Raw genomic sequence first — 15,739 nt, forward strand, 5'->3', positions numbered from 1 at the left:
CTGCGTTAACATATATAAATCCGAACAAAGCTTTAACACCACTCGGCTGTGCTGGACTAGACGTATGCATGTATTATTCTCAACGAACATTAAGTAGAAGCCGACAGATCAAGAAACCAGTGAAAATGCACAGACGGAAGAGGGGGAACTGGGGGGGGGGACGGGGGATGGGGGGGAACGGGGGGAACGGGGGATGGGACTTTCAGTGGCAATGCCAAAGGAGGAAATGTAAAAAGGTCTGTAATTAGGATTGTAAAGGTAATTCCTGACTCATTTACATTCCATTTTTTAATAGCTGTGTTCCATTCATTTGCCCCACTAATTAACAACTGTATATCCGGTCTAACGATGAAGAGAGACTTCTAGAAATATGCCATGCTATGGTCCCGAAGAAGGCACCGCGGGGGTACACAAAGTTGGTATCAGTTAGCCATTAAAAGGTATCACTTATCTTCGTCAACCACTTCTGTATGTCTGACTAATTATGGTATCATCATAAAGGCTTTGAGTACAGTCGGTCTTATCTCCAAAATACCTCGGATAAGGAGTGTAAAACCCCTTCCAAGGCATCTTCCTACCATGGAAACGCATACAACAAAAGACAGAAATGCCCAGTGCCGTGTTTTGGGGTTCTTGAGCTTGCTGGGACTGTGTGTTTATTAATTTACCATGGAACTGCTAAACGTCCAAAACATTATTTTAACAAGCTAATAAAGGTTGCATTTTTATTTAAATCAAAAGTGTCAACAAACTACATATACAGTAACCTGTTGGACATACCATTGTCTGTTGGACATGGAAGGGGCTAATCCATGTTGTGTTCTCTTCTAGGAATTAATCGAAGACCTGACTGAAGGACGTAGCGCTTTCTGGAGCCTGAAGGAAGTAGCACCGTCTGGAGCCTGAAGGATGTACTGTAGCACTTTCTGGAGCCTGAAGGACATAGCACCGTCTGGAGCCTGAAGGATGTACTGTAGCACTTTCTGGAGCCTGAAGGACATAGCACCGTCTGGAGCCTGAAGGATGTACTGTAGCACTTTCTGGAGCCTGAAGGACATAGCACCGTCTGGAGCCTGACCGATGTACTGTAGCACTTTCTGGAGCCTGAAGGACATAGCACCGTCTGGAGCCTGACCGATGTACTGTAGCACTTTCTGGAGCCTGAAGCACATAGCACCGTCTGGAGCCTGAAGGATGTACTGTAGCACTTTCTGGAGCCTGAAGATTGCTCATGGTCCATTCAAGTGAACTAAAAGTCAACTAGACAATTCAGTTTGGCAGCAACTGTTTGTGCATGTTTTCAGATAAACTAGATGAAATATAAGCCAGGATTGTGGTTGAAATGCTTATTTTGTCAACTGGAGCCAGCAGAGACCATTCTGGATATGTGATGTCATTCTTGACACGTCAAGAGGCGGCAGGACATTGAGTTTCCTTGGTAATCCTCATGGCTTCTGCTTCTTCTGGACCGGCACAGACTACTTCTGTTCCCCGGTGCTGCCGTGTGCTCGTCTGGCATGATCTAAAAGGTTACAGGGAATATGGTAATTTACAGAGTTTCTTGTTAAGATGTGAGTGAGGCACCTCTGCCGAAAATCTCACGTCATCTACCTCAACTTGTAAAGTGTAAAATGAAGGGGTTTTTGGTACACGAAGACACTAAAACAGCTGGTATATACATTTCTGATGGTCACTCCTCTTTCCCCCTTTTTATGACCCTTGTAGGATAACCCTAATGGCTCACCCTCCAGCACACATCAGTGGCACCCGTACACTTCACCAGGTTCACCCACTTAAAATGAAGGATCATCCTAACACACCTCGACATCCATGTAGAAAATCGATGACATTGTCCCTTATTGTTCCAAATCAGCCTCTTACACATACCAATGGCCTTTAATAGGGCCGCCCTCTCACACACTCTTTTATAGACTTTACTGGGATGGCCCTTTTAAAAGTCTGGGTGACCTTATTACATATACAATCTACCCCCGATAGATTTCAGTATGACCAACTGACTTACAGCTGTCCTCCCAAATGCCACTTGGGTCACCCTTATACACACACAAGTTGGTCACTTGGAGCAGGGGACCCAACTCCAGTCCTCAAGACCCCCCCAACACGTCAGATTTTGAGGATATCCCTGCTTCAGCACAGGTGGCTCAATCAGTGGCAAAGTCTTCAACCGAGGCACCGATTGAGCCAGCTGTGCTGAAGCAGGTATATTCTTAAACCCTGGCCTGTGAATGGGATGGAGGAGTGGAGTTGAGCCCCCTGTGCTGAAGCAGGGATATTATTAAACCCTGGCCTGTGAATGGGATGGAGGAGTGGAGTTGAGCCCCCTGGCATAAGACCTCACAAAAGGATCATACTTTCCTACATTTCAGTTGTCCCACAGCCTTTAATAGGCTGAACCCATTACACACATCAGTTGCCCCTAAAGACCTCTGTAGCATTATCTTAATTATCATTTGTATTACCTCAAAATTGCCATTTAGTCCAATAAAACCCAATGATGCTCGTCAACTTACTTCATGTTACAATGAACTGTTTACACAGGCCTGCTAAACTAAGGTTTATGGATCGCTATAACTTGACCACAACAAATGATGATTTCTATATGTGTTCTGATTAAAAACAGGATAATCTCGTATACTGCAGGTTGTGTGGGGCTGGGTAACATGGCTACCATTTTGTTTTCTTGGCTTTCACATCCAATTGCAAAAATAAACGTGGTGACAATGTACAGGAATGTGTTGATTTCACGCATGTTTCTCAAGAACGCGTGGTGAAAATGCAGTATTGATGGTGGGGAGGGGCTCTGGGTTTTTTTTTGGGGGGGGGGCAAGCAGGGGGCTCCAGGTATGGCAAGTTGTTTAGCAAAGGAGGAGAGGGGGGGAGCCTGATTGGTTGAGCAAAGTGGGCAGAGGCCAGGATTGGGGGAGAAACAGGGCCCCCCCAAATCAGTGTATGTATGTCTGTCTGTCTTTATTTATATAGCACCATTAATGTACATAGCGCGTCACAGCAGTAATACACGCAACAATCATATAAATAACAAATAATACAAATAACAGGTCATGGGCATAAGCGCTTCAGACATAAAAGTAACATTTATGAAGAGCAATTCCTGCTCCGAAGAGCTTACAATCTAATTGGTAGGAAGGATGTACAGAGACAGTAGGAGGGCGTTCTGGTAAGTGCGTCTGCAGGGGGCCAAGCTTTAGGTATCAGGGGGGGGGGCATTAAGTCTGCTTGCAAGGTAGCGTCATGACTGCCTTGGGCCCTGTTGCCTAAGCTGTGCCAAGCTGTAAGGAATCTTCTGGCATTCTGGCAGCGCAGCGTAGTAAATACGCCCCTTATCTTCGTATCACTGTAACTACCTTCTAAGGTTATCTTGTAACCTCGGTCTCTGTTAGTTACGATAATGATCTAGGCCGTAAATATGTTCATATTTCAAACGCTTCTATGTCCCGAATGAATCAGATTTGAATAATAAGAACAGCGTGGAAAAGGGCACGAGATCCCTTAAAGCGCGCAGATTGGTGTTCCGCGCGGGCTGCTGCGGTTACCCAGTGATTACCACAAGGGGTCTCTGCGTGGCAATGGGTTACAGCCCTCCCCTGGCACCCAAGAGGTTAACTAAATCACATACGGAAGAAGATGCACATTTAGAAACAAGTCTGTAAATTCTACAGAACCCGTCTCTGTCGCGGGACAGGAACAGCAGGATTCCGACCATTTCTGCTGGCCATTTAACCAGCTACTGAACCAACCGGACCAGTTTGGGGGGGGAATGGGGATCGCCACCCACCACGGCCCCACCCACGGGGCAGATAATGTCCGCATGGCTCTAGATATAAATATGTGCACGTCAAAATAAATAAACCATGAAGAAAATCCCATTTACACATCAGCAAAAAGGGGCAGACCTGGCTAGGACCCGTGGGTTAATGGCAGGGACCTGTGCTGAAGCTTTATTATTGGCGATTGATACATACTTAAGTGAAATTCAGACAAGCTTAAAGAGGCAATCCAAGCAGCACTTAAAAAAAATACTTTTTGTTTTAATATACGCAGCCTCTTATTACCTTTATTAAAAACGAATTACTTAAGCTGCCGATCGTTTCGTTCTCCCGTGATCGATCAGCAAAGATCCTGCTTCCCAGGGTTCACTAAATGGCCGCCTTTCAGTTTCAATCAATCCTTCAATCAGTGTGACTCAGCAGCTACAATATATCCTGATATTACTAAGGTAACATTATCTATTGTTACAGATTGCAGCTCAAACTGCTGGGAACATTGGCAACAACTTATCACAAACAGGAAAGTGTTACAAAGATCTTGCACTGCTGGGGAGGTGGCTAAACCTGCGATAGAAATCACAGGATGCTCTGTATATAACACTCATTAAACATGGCATTAAAAGATGAATTTTAAAAAAATGTGGCAAGTATTATCTAATGCAGGGGTGCGCAAACGCCCTGCGCCCCCCTGCCTGCTCTCCTCCAGGGTCGCGCCCACCCCTCACCTCTAATGTTGCGTCAAATGACGCTGCAGGGTCATGTGATGTCACGGCTCCATGGCAACGGGCGTCATTTGGCGCCCCCAGTTTGTCCCGCTAATCTAATACAACAGTACTGATTTTTTTTTTTTTACTTACACACACGCACACAGCACACAGCACACAGCACACAGCACACAGCACACAGCACACACAGTAATACACACAGCACACAGCACACACACAGTAATACACACACACAGCACACACAGAGCACACACACACAGCACACACAGTAATACACACACAGCACACACAGTAATACACGCACACACACAGCACACACACAGCACACACAGTAATACACACACAGCACACACACACACACAGCACACAGCACACACACAGCACACACGTAGGATATTGCATGGATTGCTCCTATAAAGATTTGTAAAGATTTGTTTCCAAATTTGTAATATCACCATCATAATAAAATGTTATGGAGAGTTTTTGCAATTGTTACCCAAGCTCTCTTGTGATAAGACCGTTTGTAAACTGATGACTAATACCCAAATGATTCAGCCATCAGTAGCACAAGAACAATAATTCCCCGATAAGGTTAGAATTCCACAGGCCCCAGAGAAAGTAGAAGCATTTATTTTTCCCATAAGAAGGAAGTAAGTAAAATAAATCATCTTAAAAGCTAAAACATTTCTATATTGTAACATGCAAACCACCGTCAAGGTCAGTCCCTGGGCCTTTTCTGGAAAGCCCGAAGGCCGCTTCCCGGCCCGATGAAGGTCCTTGGCGCCTGTAACATTGGCGGTGCGCTGCGTTCTACGTTGCACGCTTGTTTTGCTTGTCAGTGATTTAATTCTGTAGCATTAGCCTGCGAGTCTTGCAAGGCAAAGCTGCAGCTCTCTCCTACAAAACAGGGTCATATTGGTCCAATAACGGAGCCTGGCATCGTGAAATGTTTACAAGGCAGTGCTGATCCATGTCACCTTCTGCTGCTGGAAGACGCCTTATGGCTTATTCACTTGAATAGACCGTAACGTGTTTTGTGGAATAACCCCACGCAGTAAATATGGGCTGTCATCATTTTAGCATACACTGCACTGATCCCTGCTGAGCTTGTTAAGCAGTAAATGCCATCTTTAATAAGCCCTGGAGAAAATGTTTTATCGTCAATATTTCTCCGACTCCAAAACAATATTTAATTCATTCAAAATAAGGCATTAAAAAGGGGGGGGGGGGAGGGGAGAGAAATCCTTTTTTATTTAAATGTAATTGGCTATTTAGAGCCTCAGCCACATGTTCGTATTCCCTGTATATATATTAAAGATGGTAACTCGCCGAATATGTCGTTGGCGTTATATAAAATGGGGCGACTTCTAAAAGTAAAGAGAGAAATAAAATCAGAATCATACTATAGAACCCGTGAGTAATTACCAGAAGGACGGACATGGGGAACAGGTGTGACTGTATGTAAAAACAGATTTATTTTCCATGACATGAACAAATAGCTTAACACCCTTCTCATCGCCCAGAGAGGGCCTGGCGCCAAGAGAGGTGCAGCGAGCTTTGTGTTCACTGCATAACTTGTCTCATAGAATTTCGCTCACTGCGCGCACAGCCACAAATGTACATTACTGCCGGTCACCGACATTCGTGTCAACGTTGGAAACAAAGCAACGAGTGCCGGTAAAGGGAACCGCCTTACCAAAACAGGAGATTTAGCAGAGAGAGCACATATTTAGGGTGGAGGTGACAATATGAGAGAGCTGAGGCACCCCGCCCTCTCTCTGCCCCTTTCTAATGGTTTTAGGGGGGGTCATTCTTTATTGCCCAAAGTGGCATTTCGGACAATATAGAATTACCCCCTTAGAGTGCCCCGGGGTTGATTTGAGCGTGAGAGGTTGGCTGGGGGAGATTGGAGATGCGACTGAGAGTTTTAATATCGCAAAATATATAGTACTTTGGGTTGGTCAATAAAAAAAATCAAGTTAAATCTGTTTCTCTTTATACCAGGGGTCGCAAACTGGGGGGGCGCGTGAGATTCTCTGCTGGGGGCGCGGGGTTTACAGAGGCCCCACGCGCTTCCCGAAGGCACTTTAACTGAATGCTGGGGAAGCAGTGAAGGCCTCTGTAACCTGCACTTACCTTGGCTCTGACGGCTTCTGGAGGCGCGTCGCCATGGCAATGTGATGTCATGACGCCGAAGCCAAGGTAAGGAGGGGGTTAGGGAGAGCCGGCAGGGGGTCGCAGGGGGAAAAGATTGCACCCCCCTGCTTTATACCACCATAATCCCATTTCTTGTGCCTGAGTCACAGGGAGATTAGGTGATTTGCCCAAGGTCACATGGAGATGGTATTGGGGATTCACCCTGGTCACCCAACTCAAAGCCAGGGGTGCCTCTCCGTGTCACGTTTCAGACACGCTGTGTTTATTGGTGTACAATGCTAATCTCCCAGCTGCTGCCTGTGGGTTTCCGTGCTGCATTATTGAGCAGGGAATGTTTGTACATCCGACGCCCCTGGCCTCATACACCGCAGAGGATACGCTTAATGTTTATGTATTGATATCATCGGGGTTGCCGCGACGGTTATATGGGCCAGGTTTTATTCATAAATAATAGCGCGGCACTTTGCTCTTGGCAGGGACGGAACGCACCAGATCAAAGATGGCTAATTGGCAAAAGGAAATGAAAGCCGAAGCATGAGGATTCTGTAAACACATGAGTTTCTGGCACCTCTGCCAGTGAAGGGGTTAACCGTTACAGTGCCACACCCCCCCCCCCCCCCAGGGACTGGGGCGCGCGGAGAGAGGTGAGAGGGGGGTGTGTGTGTGTGTTTGTTTCGAGCGCGTCGCACCTTTCACCATTGTGTCCAGTATTTTTGGAGAAGCCGCCTGGAAACCCTAAAGGGGCTTCAAAAACAAAAAGTACTGGTACTGTGTCTGATTGAAATAAAAATCTACATTTATTGAACACAGAGGCAAAACCCTTTGGGAAATAACCAAATGATGGGGATGGAGGGGTTCCCAGCACTCCAAGTAAAGAAATAATGGCAAAAAAAGGTTTAATGCCAACTGATAAATAAATTATATTGTAAACACGTTATGATGCTGCACACAGTGCCCAGTAATAGGCAGAAGGGAGCCTGACCATCAACAAGAGTGTACCGTGTATGAGGCGGGAGGGGGACGGGGAACAGACAAGACAAGGGAGGGAAAGGGAAAACGAAATAAGCGAAAATCAATGGCAGGATAATGGAGGGATAAATATTAAGGGGGCAACGTTTCGAGGCAAAAACGCCCCTACTTCAAGCCCGTTCCCACAGACCCTACAGGTACTTCCCTTCGATTCCTTAAAAAAATCCTCCCTCTATAGAAAATGTGGTGTATACCACAGCAATGTCCGTGCAATCAGGACCACTGTATACTGACGAAACGTTAAGCGCGAAGTCTCGTGGTCTGAGTGAGGATGCGCTGAATCGGTAAGGAGGCGTCTAATTGTATTCAATGATCAACACCATAGGAAAACTTATTAGAACACAATTGTATCTAGGCACAAATGCTCTAGAACCACACCACAACGACATCATAAGGAATATGCCTTAATATGGTGAACACCGCTAAGCACAGAAAATGCAAAGAGAAGCGAGTGCACAGTGTGTATAGTGTGTATAGTGTGTACAGTGTGTATAGTGTGTATAGTGTGTATAGTGTGTATAGTGTGTATAGATAAATAATCATACGACTCCACCCAGCAGTAAGTCAGTCTCTGGGGTAGCCTCGGAGTGCTGCCTATCACCCACACTTTGTGTATAACCAAATGATGCTCCCAATAAATAGGGACGGTTAGAGGCGTAACTTCTAAAACCAATCCCCCTTTCTTTCAAATGAAAGTGGAATTGTACATTTAGTCCATAAATAAAAAAAAATTAAAATAAACTATTACTGTCACACTTCGTACGACCCCGCGTAAAAGCAGTAATTTGTTATTCTATTAGATTGAACACATTATTCAAGGTGCAAATCTGAAAACATGTTTATTTTCATCTCTGCGTAATAGACATGATTCAGAACCCATTGTTTTTTTTTTAATTATTTAAAGACAGAAATGCAATATGATTTATCCGTGGCCATGAAACCGGGTTTCTTAATGGCAGCCCCAACGCTCTGGGCGTTAAATGCACCTCCGGACCGCACACAATTCCCTCTTCCCGATGCATTATACTGCAATTAGCATCAATTAGCATCAATGTTGTTGGGTTCTGAATTATTGAAAAGGATCTGATTGGCGAGGGGAAAGGGTACCGGGGACAGCGATTCGTGGGAATGAAAACACCAAGTTGTTCTGGGGGCGGCAAATCAACTAGTCCTTAACCAACTAGTCAACTAGATCAGGGGCGCTTAACTCCAGTCCTCAAGACTCCCCAACAAGTCAGGTTCAGAACAAGTGGCTCAATCAGTCCCTGCTTCAGCACAGGTGGCTCAATCAGTGGCTCAGTCAAATACTGAGCCACTGATTGAGCCAACTGTGTTGATGCTGGGATATCTTGAAAACCTGACCTGTTGGGGGTTCTTGAGGAGTGGAGTTGAGCCCCCCTGAACTAAAATATTTAAAAGTCCTGAGGACTGCTCATAAACTGCCCAGCACTAAACACTACTTAACTAGCAAACGAAACACTACTTAACTAGCAAACTAAACACTACTTAACTCGCAAACTAAACACTACTTAACTCGCAAACTAAACACTACTTAACTAGCTAACTAAAAGATTTACCCTTCCTGGTGATTGCTCACTGACTTGCATTAAACTAGTTAAGTAACATGTTTAGCAGGTTTGAGGACTGTGAGACGTTTGTCTGGATGGCTGCACAGTTACTAGTACTGAACTAACTAATTAACAGGGTCATTTAAATATCTAGTAGTTTAGCTTAGGGGTGGGTGCACAATTTTTTCCCCGCTCCTTACCTTGGCTCTGACGTCACGACGTCTTGTTGCCATGGCAACTCGGCATCACGTGACCCCGCGTGTCATTTGGAAACGCGGCTCCGGAAGCTGTCTGAGCCGAGGTAAGTGAAGTTACAGAGGCCTCCGGCGCTCTCCCGGGAAGTGCGCGGCGACTCTGCAAACTCTGCGCCCCCCGCAGAGAATCTCGAGGCACCCCCAGGGGGCGCACCCCTGGGTTTAGCTGATGCGTTAGATAAGAGCACTGACATTAAAGTGGATAAAGCGGCTTTAAGTCCCAGTGTCAGCTTCTTGTGATCTTGGGCAAGTCACTTTATTGTTGGGGTGCCGTGTTTAAGTTTTTATAATACGGGAGGCCCCCCCACCTCACAGCACACACACCATCCTCCCCTCCTCCAGACACACAAACACAATCCTCCCCTTCTCCAGACACACAAACACAATCCTCCCCTCCTCCACACAACACACACACAATCCTCCCCTCCTCCAGACACACAAACACAATCCTCCCCTTCTCCAGACACAAACACAATCCTCCCCTCCTCCACACAACACACAACACACACACACAATCCTCCCCTCCTCCACACAACACACACACAATCCTCCCCTCCTCCACACAACACACACACACAATCCTCCCCTCCTCCACACAACACACAACACACACACACAATCCTCCCCTCCTCCACACAACACACAACACACACACACAATCCTCCCCTCCTCCAGACACACAAACACAATCCTCCCCTTCTCTAGACACACAAACACAATCCTCCCCTCCTCCACACAATACACAAACAATCCTCCCCTCCTCCACACAACACACAACACACACACACAATCCTCCCCTCCTCCAGACACACAAACACAATCCTCCCCTTCTCTAGACACACAAACACAATCCTCCCCTCCTCCACACAACACACACACAATCCTCCCCTCCTCCACACAACACGCACACACACACACAATCCTCCCCTCCTCCACACAACACGCACACACAAACACAATCCTCCCCTCCTCCACACAATACACAAACAATCCTCCCCTCCTCCACACACACACACGCACCCCCCGGGGCAGTTGTTCCAGCGTCGGCCGGTCCCCCCGCAGCGCTCGGGGCAGTTGTTCCAGCGTCGGCCGGTCCCCTCGCAGCCCCCGGGGCAGTTGTTCCAGCGTCGGCCGGTCCCCCCGCACCCCCCGGGGCAGTTGTTCCAGCGTCGGCCGGTCCCCCCGCAGCCCCCGGGGCAGTAAGTTACAGGACAGGTATACGCCCCAATCGACCTTTCCGGGACAATGCAATGAAATGAGGGACAATTCTGTATATACGGACGTCTGGCAACCCTACTTATCTCCCTCAGCCTCAGGCACCACGATTAGATTGTAAGCTCTATGGGTCAGGGACTCCCTGTAACTGCAGAATTCTATGCACGATGTATATTAAACACTATATAAGGTCATTCCTATTCATGTGTGTGTGTTCCGGTATATATATATATATATATGAGCCGGACATATCGCAAGAAGAAATGCCAATCGTTGGACAAAGACGGTACTCAACTTTATTCCAATGGGTATCAAAAGACCAAGACGACGATCAAAAGTAAGATGGGAGGACGTGGAGAAGAGAGGCTGTAACCGCAGTGCCTGGGGGATCATTGGGGAGACTTCATCCAGCAGTGGGGAGACACGGACTGGAGAGGATGGGATGAGGGAATGTGTGGGAGCGACGTGGAGAAGAGAGGCTGTAACCGCAGGACCTGGGGGATCATTGGGGAGACTTCATCCAGCAGTGGGGAGACACGGGCTGGAGAGGATGGGATGAGGGAATGTGCGGGAGCGACGTGGAGAAGAGAGGCTGTAACCGCAGGACCTGGGAGATCATTGGGGAGACTTCATCCAGCAGTGGGGAGACTCGGGCTGGAAAGGATGGGATGAGGGAATGTGTGGGAGCGACGTGGAGAAGAGAGGCTGTAACCGCAGGACCTGGGAGATCACTGGGGAGACTTCATCCAGCAGTGGGGAGACACGGGCTGGAGAGGATGTGATGAGGGAATGTGCGGGAGCGACGTGGAGAAGAGGGGCTGTAACCGCAGGACCTGGGAGATCATTGGGGAGACTTCATCCAGCAGTGGGGAGACACGGGCTGGAGAGGATGGGATGAGGGAATGTGCGGGAGCGACGTGGAGAAGAGAGGCTGTAACCGCAGGACCTGGGAGATCATTGGGGAGACTTCATCCAGCAGTGGGGAGACTCGGGCTGGAAAGGATGGGATGAGGGAATGTGTGGGAGCGACGTGGAGAAGAGAGGCTGTAACCGCAGGACCTGGGAGATCACTGGGGAGGTTTCATCCAGCAGTGGGGAGACACGGGCTGGAGAGGATAGGATGAGGGAATGTGTGGGAGCGACGTGGAGAAGAGAGGCTGTAACCGCAGGACCTGGGGGATCAGTGGGGAGGTTTCATCCAGCAGTGGGGAGACACGGGATGAAGTTGCCGATAATACCTATATACACATATATTATACATACATACACGATATGGGAGGTTCATCTGCAGGAGACGCGCTCTAGATATATATATATATATATCTTTATCTTTGCAGGTTCTGGCAGCAGAAAGATTAACAGAGATAGAGCATTTGAAATAACAAGACCTGCTTGGCAATGAAATTCAATTCTTTGGTTAAATTATAAGAATGGATGGAAATGGTTAAATTGTGAGGGCTGGATGTAACTTTTAGTTTCAAATAATGAGACAAACAAACCAAGAATTAGCTCCCAGACAGCTGAGGAAATGGTGATGTTATTAGATTTACAGTAAACTGCTTTTCCGTTAATGGCTTTTCAGAGCAACCGTAATTATACCAGAATGCCCCATCCTGACGCTATCAGTTAATGGCTCATTCTCACTTGGCTCCAAAAAATATTGTTTCTAGAAAATGACCTTTATTTCTTTCATTTTCAGGCTTTCACCCTAATCACAGACTTCACTGTACAACCCTGCACGCAGAAGCCCGTGGGGGGGCGGCGGCCGAGCTGTGGCCACGTCACGGGGCGGCTCAGCCAATGAGTGCGAACCAGCCGCGTGAGGTCATGGCCGCACCCCCGCCACGCCTTACCCCCTACCCCACGTCGGATCCCCTGCTCTTCACTGGACGCACAACCACGGACCACAGGTCGTGGCTTAAACTGGTGCACGCGCCGTCTGGCGCTCCGACGCGCGCATGCACGCCCTGACTGGGGCCGCAGCCTAAGGGAAATAACGACAGGTTACATGCACATTATGCTGTGTGTGCGCGTATGTATGTATGCATGTGTATAATATATATATTATACACACACACAGTCTGTGAGGATCCTGAAAACCTGACCTGTTGGTGGCCCTTGAGGACGGTAGCTGGCCCGCCCCTGTCCTAGAGTTAGCCTGGTAATTTTATTGACATTGGGTAATAAATAACATTATTCTTTAACTCCCTGTCATTCTGCGCTAATCAGACTGCTTCCGCCTCCCCAGGCCTTTACTGCGGAAGTATTAACTAAAAAGAAACAGCTGCCGTGAGTCACCGTGCTGCGGACCAGACGGAAATGCTACATCAATCTATCACATTAACGACATGGGCCCATGCTTGCTACATTGTGCTATTCCCTCTGGTCATTTGCAGCGCTGCGAGACAACTCACGGCCCGTCTCAGTGATTAGACCGGAAGATGCCGTACAGAACGGTGCCGCTACTAAAATGTGGCCCGTCGGGTTTTTCTAATCAGTTCATGGAGACCCAGCAGGGACATCTAACCCTCGGGGTGCATCATGTGTAAGATTCCAAAGATAGGAGGAGAGCAAAGCTTATAGATCTCCATTTTAACCTCCCGGACCCTTAAATATTTCAACCACTTGTATCTCCCAATCGGAGCATGGGATTTTAACAATAAAACCAGCGTTGGAAAGGGAAACAAAGGGAAAGGAAGTGAAACAAGTCCATGCAAAAGAAAAATGGCACCTGGCCCCGTCTGCTGCTTTAACCATCGTAACCTATTACCTTTCTGCTGTTGTATTACTTAGTGCAGGGATCTCAACTCCAGTCCTCAAGACCCCCGCCAACAATAAGCTTTTCAGGATATCCTTGCTTCAGCACAAGTGGCTCAATCATCCCCTGCTTCAGCACAGGTTGATCAATCAGTTCCTGCTTCAGCACAGGTGGCTCAATCTTTCCCTGCTTCAGCACAGGTCTCTCAATCAGTTCAAACTTCAGCACCGGTGGATCAGCCCCTGAATCCACATAAGTTGGCTCAATCAGTCCCAACTTCAGCACAGGTCATTCAGTCCCAGCTTCAGCATAGGTGGATCAATCAGCCCCTGCTTCAGCACAGGTCCTCAATTAGTCCCTGCTTCAGCACAGGTCGCTCAATCAGTCCCTGCTTCAACACAGGTGGCTTATCAGAGGCTCAGTCTAAGACTGAGCCTCTGATTGAGCCACCTGTGTTGAAGCTGTGATATTCAGAAAACCTGACCTGTTGGGGAAGCGGGGGGGGGGGGGGGGGGGGCTGGAGGACTGGAACTGAGCCCCCCTGAATGAATAAAAAAGGTATGACATTAGGTTTTCTGGTATGATGCTAAAAGGTGGTGCACAATTACACATAAGAAATGTGTGATGTCAGTCATAATGTCATGTGCACAACACGGGGTTAATGTTTGTGACTCAAGGCAACAAAGTAGCAAAGTACATGATATGAAGCAATGAACCGAATCGCCGCCGTGTGGTCGCCGCGGTGCTGCAGAGCAGCTGCAGTATTTATTGCTCAATGGCGCCACCTCATGGTGAAGACTGGTAGTTGAAGGAGCAATCCCAGCAATATCCCACATTTGTGTTATTTGTGTAAATAAATCAGTTCTGTGCTATTAGATAATACTTACTAGCTTTTTTTATTTTAAAATTCAACTCTTAATACAATTTTTAATGAGTTTTAATACACTGAGCATCCTATGATTTCTATTGCAGGTCAAGGCTTTGCCTATAGTGCCGGCGACGGCGAAACGATGGGTGACGTCACCCGTCGCCACCGGCGAAAGATATGTTTCACCGGTCGGCCGCATCGTGGGATTCCCGCAATTTGATTTGTTCAAGGGCCGTCACGTGACGGCCCTTGAAAAATCTAATTTTGCCGGCGGCGGGTTTTCGCGACGGCTGAAGAAATTAAAAATGGCGGTTGGCTGGACATAGCGCAAGAAGATGGCACCCGGCGGAATACCAAGGAATATCGAAAGATCAAGACAACGACCAAAAGTAAGACGGAGGGGGAATCTAGGAAAAGTGTGGGAGCGACATGGGGAAGAGACTGTAACCGCAGGACCTGGGAGATCACTGGGGAGACTTCATCCAGCAGTGGGGAGACACGGGCTGGGGAGGATGGGATGAGGGAATGTGTGGGAGCGACATGGAGAAGAGAGGCTGTAACCGCAGGACCTGGGAGATCACTGGGGAGACTTCATCCAGCAGTGGGGAGACACGGGCTGGGGAGGATGGGATGAGGGAATGTGTGGGAGCGACATGGAGAAGAGAGGCTGTAACCGCAGGACCTGGGAGATCATTGGGGAGACTTCATCCAGCAGTGGGGAGACACGGGCTGGGGAGGATGGGATGAGGGAATGTGGGAGCGACATGGAGAAGAGAGGCTGTAACCGCAGGACCTGGGAGATCATTGGGGAGGCTTCATCCAGCAGTGGGGAGACACGGGCTGGGGAGGATGGGATGAGGGAATGTGTGGGAGCGACGTGGAGAAGAGAGGCTGTAACCGCAGGACCTGGGAGATCACTGGGGAGACTTCATCCAGCAGTGGGGAGACACGGGCTGGGGAGGATGGGATGAGGGAATGTGTGGGAGCGACATGGAGAAGAGAGGCTGTAACCGCAGGACCTGGGAGATCATTGGGGAGGCTTCATCCAGCAGTGGGGAGACACGGGCTGGGGAGGATGGGATGAGGGAATGTGTGGGAGCGACGTGGAGAAGAGAGGCTGTAACCGCAGGACCTGGGAGATCACTGGGGAGACTTCATCCAGCAGTGGGGAGACACGGGCTGGGGATGGGATGAGGGAATGTGTGGGAGCGACGTGGAGAAGAGAGACTGTAACCGCAGGACCTGGGGGATCATTGGGGAGGCTTCATCCAGCAGTGGGGAGACTCGGGCTGGGGAGGATGGGATGAGGGAATGTGTGGGAGCGAGGTGGAGAAGAGAGGCTGTAACTGCAGGACCTGG

General features: G+C 48.2%; 1 protein-coding gene across 1 annotated transcript in view; it reads left to right on the forward strand.

Annotated features, from left to right (window-relative positions):
* The window catches only part of LOC142472579 (transmembrane protein 238-like), a 36,571-nt gene extending 33,827 nt beyond the window's left edge, over positions 1-2,744 (forward strand). The window contains exon 3 of the transcript XR_012789765.1: positions 832-2,744. The gene's annotated coding sequence lies outside the window, so the exon portion shown is untranslated. The remainder of the gene's footprint in view (positions 1-831) is intronic.
* Positions 2,745-15,739: the final 12,995 nt, after the last annotated feature.

This window comes from Ascaphus truei, chromosome 22 (assembly GCF_040206685.1).
Source record: "Ascaphus truei isolate aAscTru1 chromosome 22, aAscTru1.hap1, whole genome shotgun sequence".
In the NCBI taxonomy this organism is placed as follows: Eukaryota; Metazoa; Chordata; class Amphibia; order Anura; family Ascaphidae; genus Ascaphus; species Ascaphus truei.